The 6,000-nt window shown below is 57.4% G+C and overlaps 1 long non-coding RNA gene across 3 annotated transcripts in view; it reads left to right on the top strand.

The window, feature by feature from the left end:
- Positions 1-913: 913 nt before the first annotated feature.
- LOC113593392 (uncharacterized) overlaps positions 914-6,000 on the top strand; it is an 11,883-nt gene continuing 6,796 nt past the window's right edge. For all 3 annotated transcript variants that reach the window (XR_008293919.1, XR_008293918.1, XR_003413539.2), the window contains exon 1: positions 914-3,233. This is a non-coding gene — a long non-coding RNA (uncharacterized LOC113593392). The remainder of the gene's footprint in view (positions 3,234-6,000) is intronic.

Raw genomic sequence — 6,000 nt, 5'->3', positions numbered from 1 at the left:
CCACGGTGAGGACTCTGGCTTTAGCTCTGTGCAGGAGGAGCCGTGAGAAGGTTCTGAACACAGGAGGCATGTGACCTAACTCAGGTGTTCGCAGGGCTTCTCTGTGGGAGGAAACTAAAGAGGTGGGGATACGGCAGGGAGCCCAGTGAGGAACCACTGCCTTAGTTTAGGCTGAGGAGGAGGGTGGCTGGAACAAGGTGAGAACGGGTTGGGGAGAAGTGGGGTTCTGGATATATTCTGAAACTAGAAGCAACAGAGTGCTGACAGATGGGCCATTGGGTAAGAAAGCCACGGAGCCGGAGCTGAGCCGCTGGAAGGCTGGGGTTTGCTGTTTCCTGAGAGGAGGAGACTGGGAGGAGGAGGTCGGGGGCAGGGAATCCGGAGTTAGGTTTTAACTTGTCGATGCCCATTAGATATTCCAAGCAAAGATGTCACTTGGTGGTTGGATACATGAATGGAAAGAGAAAGAGTAACAGCAAAGAATATAAGTGATATATTAATACCAGGGTAGTATAATATAATTATACATAATGATACTATTAACAAGTTTATTAAGCTCACTCTGGTCTTTCCATCTGTTCCATCACTTGCTCTCACAGTAGCCACATGACATACTAGGGATTGTCCTTAGAGGAGGAAACAGGCTCAGAGAGGTTTATTAATTCACTAAGACGACATGGCTAGTAACCCGGCACGACACTAACACTAATAACATGGCAAGAGTCAAGATCGGATCCTAGGTCTGCCCAATTTTGAGACCAGATTTTCTAATCTGCTAGTTGCTTTCGTGTAAAGAGAACTAGATGATCTTTAAGGATTATTCAGCTCTAGAGAGCCCGAAACCGGGCAGTTCTGTGCTTTGGAGACAAAGCCCCCCCCCCCCCCCACCCCGCTCTTCCCCCGCCCCGGAACTCCCATATCTGTTATGTTAGAATTGTATATAGGCCAAGAATCCATACGTATTGACTTGAAGGGGGGTGGGTCTCCCAATTTTTTCCTTTGGGCGTGTAACCTCTACCAAGGCAGCTTTTTCTGGTTTTGCTTATTTTAAGGATCCGCACACAACTTCAGTTGGGCAGCTGAAGGGGTTAGTGGTTTCACTTTGTTAATGACCCACTCGTTTAGAGGGGTAAGACTTGCCAATGTCACACGCAGCAGGTGGGGTGGGGGGCAAGGATCTGACTCTGGAACTCCTCCTTCCACACCTAGGCATCTTCCCTGTGTCTCCACACCCCTCACCAAACCTCCTCCACCCAGATTCCTTCCCTGGGACACAAATAATGTAGGCGGAGTTGGTTTTCAGGTTTTTATTGTGGGTGTATTTCTGGTAGCGGGATAGGGCGGAGGGGCAGAGGAGGCCCAGCGCGACAGGTGGAAAAGGAGGAGGGATGGGGGGCTTCCTTACTCCCGGATCTTCAATTCCCGCGCCATCTGACAGAGGGCGCAGGGCAAACAAAAGGTGAGGGCCGCCCAGTCGTGCCCGACAGAGCCCTAGAGGGTGGGAGAGAGAGGTTAGGAGCCCCGCCAGGGTCCCAGGAGGCCCGTCCCCCAGCCCCCTGCTCCGCGCCCCCCCCCCCCCCGCCCCCGCGCGCACCTGGATGTGGTAGCGCTCCCGCATGCCGGTGCGCAGCGAGTGCAGGCCTCCGGGCAGGTAGGGCGCGCAGCAGCACTCCCCGAAGTCGTCCGAGATGCGGCAGGCGAGGCACAGAGGGGCGAAAGTGCCGCACAGACCTGGGGCGGGCGCGGGGCAGTCAGAGCGGGGGCCCACCGGGCGCCCCGGCCCCCTCCGCCTCGGGGAGAGGCGAGGCTGATGGTCCGCGGCGCCAAATCCGCCAAATCGAGGGTCCCAGAGGGGATCCGGGGACCCAGAGGGAATGGTTTAGAGGTTGGGAGATAGGGTTTGGAGAAGGAGCTGGGGCCGCGACAAGGAAAGTTGAGGGTGCAAGGGGTTGAGGGTCCGAGGGGAAGCTGGAAGGTATGAGGTTAGGATCCTAGGGAGTGTCGGAGGTGGGAGTTAGGGGTGAGGTTTAGAGTGTGGGAATTCGGGGTCCAAGGAAGGGAGCGGGAGTGGGGTTAGTAGGGCCGGGGAAGGGGTTGGAGGTGACCTTCCCCCTCTCCTGGAGGGAGCTGCAGGCACTCACAGACAGGCATGTCGTTGCAGCAGTCTGTGAGTCCGGTGTGCCAGTCACTGAGCTGGGTCTGGTAGCAGCTGCTGGCACACTGGGGCTGGCTGGTCACTGGGTAGGACATGGCTGCGAAGGAAGGTAGCGGGCCGGAGTGAGCGGGAGGCTGCCAGCCTCTCCCCACATCCCTGCCCCCAGAGCCCCTTCCTCTGCCGGGCAGTCTGGGCGGGGCCACCAGGCCGCCCGCGGAGGGGACACCACTGCACCTCCCCTGTCCTCTGCTACATTTGGGCACTGACACCCCAGTTTGTCCCCGTTGCCACTGCCTCCTGCACATCTGGTTGAGCTGTGGGTGGGGAACTCATGCACGTCTGGGGAAGGGTGGGTGCCACATCTGGGTGGGGCTGAGAAGTGGTGTTGCCTCCTCCACGTCTGGGCCTGGGGTGCTGGGTTCCTGCATTTCCAGGGGCCTCTGGGGTGCGATCAGGCGCCATCTGTCTTCGAAGCCAGGGTACCCAGGGGAGGGAAGCTGCCGGGTTCCGGGACTGGAAGGGTTGCTGGTTCATCCAGTGATCCCACCTTTGCCTTTCACGTTGTCGTGCATCTCAAACTGCATCTTGCCAGCCCTGGGAAGGTGGCGTTGGGGGCGGCAGAGGTAGCGGCGGTGACAGTGGCCGAATCTGTCCAAGGGAGGCTGGATACTGGGGGAGGGGCAGGCACGGAGTAGGGGCACTGGGGGCTGGGTGCTCAGGGGGAAGGGAGCTGGGGAGAAAGAGGCCAAGTCAGCCTGCCAGCTAGGAGAAACATGGAGTAGGGATGTATGGGGAGGGGCGAGAAACTCGCCCGTCTCTGTACAGCTGCCCGACAGACCCCAGAGGACCTTCCTCATACCAGAGGCAGAGCTGGAGAGAGAGGCCAAGAAATAGAGACAGGCAGAGTCAGAGACAAGGGGGGAAAGAGATCAGAGCCAGGTGCCCATCGAGATGCCGCCAGTAACACTCACACCTGCTTAGCGCTTTGACTTCTCTGCAAGCCCATTTCACAGATGGAACACTGAGGCTCACACAGGTCAAGAGAAAAACCCCACATCTGATGGCCCAGACCAAAGGGGTGAGTAGAAAGGGTGCTGGGCCCCAGGGCTTCCAAATTCAACCCGGCACCACTCACACTGAGAAGGTGGACACCGAGGGCATGGAGAAAGACAGCAATGTCCACAGAGACGGTCAGAGATATGCAAAGAGACAGAGATGTCAGTGGAGTGGAGAGAGAGAACAGAGCAGAGGGCTGTGGGCAGATGCTCATACCTGCAGGACAGCGATGGCGATGAGGCAGACAGGTGTGGGTGACCTGGACACTGAGTTCTCAGTCTCAGGTTGGTAGCTGCTTATATTGGGGCGGGCCACGTGGCCCTGGGCGGGGCTCTGACAGAGGTGCCCAGGGAGCCAAGCCGGTCTGGCTGACCCTCTTCCCCCACCCCCCCCCCCCAGGAACTTCCCCTCCCTCCCTCTCCATCCCCCATCCCCCCACTTCCCCCTCAAGCTCTTGTGGGACCTAGGAAATCAGGAAGGGGGCCAGGGGTGCTGGAAGGGGAGAGGGCAGAGAGGGAGAGACAGATGGGGGGGGTAGGGAGAGAAGGCAGAGGGGAGGTGCAAGGGGCCACAGTACAGAGACCCACAGGCAGGGAGGACAGAGGGACAGGGAGGGAATGGGGGTCACAGAGACAGAAGGGGAGGCCTAGATGGGAGAGAGAAGGAGACTCAGAGAGATGATGAGAGATAAAGACAGAGCGATGGAGAGAGAGATGCGGAGACAAAGAAGGACATAGATCTGTGGAGAAACAGGCAAAGGGGAGTCAGATTCAGAGGGAGGCACAGAGGTGGAGGGGTGGAGGGGCAGGGAGGTGGAGGAGGGGATGGGGATGCGGGAGAGTGCTGTGGGGGCTTCTGCTGTCATCCTCAGTGAGGTTCCCACTTTCCTGGAAGAGGGGGCATTGTCCCCCCATTCGGGGCCACCATGCACATGGGGGGAGCAGTGTGTTTTGGGGGTGACTCATGCTGAAACTAAAGTAAATAAACACAACTCCCCCCACCTTCAAATTGGGAAGGGAGGAGGCTGGGAACTGAGAAGATGTGGTTCCAGAAAGAGATGGATGTGACCCAGGACACTGGGGTAACTAACAGAGCAGATTGGGGGGGGTCTTCATCCAGGCCCCTAACAGAGGACAGAGAGGGGCTCAGATTCTGGGTCTGAGGGAGGAGGGCTGGGGGTGCAGACTCTTGGGTTAGGCTAAACCGCAGGGGTGTGCAGGGGACCTGGCATTTTTGGCTGCTGGGCTCCTGAGGGGTGAAAGAGCGAGGGACCTGGATGCCTGAGTCACCAAAGTCTGCCCCCAACAGGCCTGGCGTGGTTGGAAGTGACTCAGTGAGGGAAACAGCATTAGAGCCGGGTGGGGTTTCCAGCACGGGTGTCACCCAAAAAATGTAGGAGGCACTGGAAAATTGGGGTGTCACCTCCAGAGAAGGTGGTGTTGTCACCCCACTGGGAATGGGTATGGAGTGATGGCAAGTGGATCACCCTGTCCGCCTGGGATCCCAGCTTTTCCCTCACCTCCTGATTCATCGTGCCAGGACCCAAGCCTTGGTCTCCCAGCACCACCCAGGTGGCTTGCTGTCCTTGTCCCCAGACTTGTGGGCAGCACTCAGCATTTTGCTGGTATGTGTCCATCACTTGGTCCAGGAGGCTGACTGTCTGGGGAACATCTCTCCACCTCTGGTCTATTGTCCTTGTGCCTCCATCTCTGCATCTTTGTTTCGTCAGCTCTGGATCTCCCTTTCCTCATCTCTGCAAATCTGTTTCCAAGTTTCCCTGGTTCTGTCTCCCCACCTCTGAGTCTCTGCTTCCCCAAGCTCTGTGTCTCTTGCCCTCATCCCAGGGTCTCTGCCTCCCATCTCTGTGTCTCTTTCCATCTTCAGGCCCCCCCGCAAGGAGGCAGCCAGAGGGCCCCATCCCCCAACTGTCCAGACCATGGGCTGCAGGTGATTCAGGGGCAGTCATCTCTGAGGACCCCAGGCCTCCCAGGATGACAACCTGAGTTGTCCTCAAGTCTCCTCTTCCACTCTGACACAGCGTGGGGGCTGCAATTAGACAGCAACTCACTAAGATGAGGAAATCGGGTGGGGAAGTTGTGAGGTGGCCTGTTTAGGGGTGAGGAGGAGGGTGGGAGCAGGAACAGAGGCCTGGGGGCTGACGAGAGACCATGGTGGTCTCCAGGGACCTGGCATTCATCCCCTCAATGGAGTCACCAGAAAAATATAGGACACTCAGTTAAATTTGAATTTCAGGCAAACAACAACAACAAGAATTTTTTTTTTAGCATAAGTATGTTCCATGCAATATTTGGGATATACTTATACTAGAAAAGGTATTTGTTGTTCATCTGAAATTCACATTCAACTGGGTGTCCTGTATTTTTATCTGCTAAATCTGGAACCCTGCCTTCAAAGACAGAGGAGAGGAATCCAAGTCCCTGGCCCTTCTTTTTGCAGAACCCAGGATCCCAGGCACCCAGCCCTCCCTCCTCAGGACCTGAGAGTCCAGGTTCCGGTTCCCCTCTTGTTCTCCCCTAAAATCCATATTGGGGGCACCAAGCCCCTATTCCCTCAGAGCCCGGGAGTCCAGGCTCCCAGCCCCTTTCTCTCCAGCATCCAAGCGACCAGGTCAGGTCTGGGTCCAGTTGCCCAATGTGGGTTTCATAAGGCGGGTGATGCCATCCATGGCCCTGGAGGAACCAGTCAGGCAGAGCAGACAAGTGAGGTTGCCCCCTCTTCCCATCCTATTCCTGCTGCTTCCTCGAGGGCCAGCCCAGGGGGCTGGGAGC

The sequence above is a fragment of the Acinonyx jubatus genome, chromosome E2, assembly GCF_027475565.1.
Source record: "Acinonyx jubatus isolate Ajub_Pintada_27869175 chromosome E2, VMU_Ajub_asm_v1.0, whole genome shotgun sequence".
In the NCBI taxonomy this organism is placed as follows: Eukaryota; Metazoa; Chordata; class Mammalia; order Carnivora; family Felidae; genus Acinonyx; species Acinonyx jubatus.
This window is presented reverse-complemented; position numbering and strand designations above follow the sequence as displayed.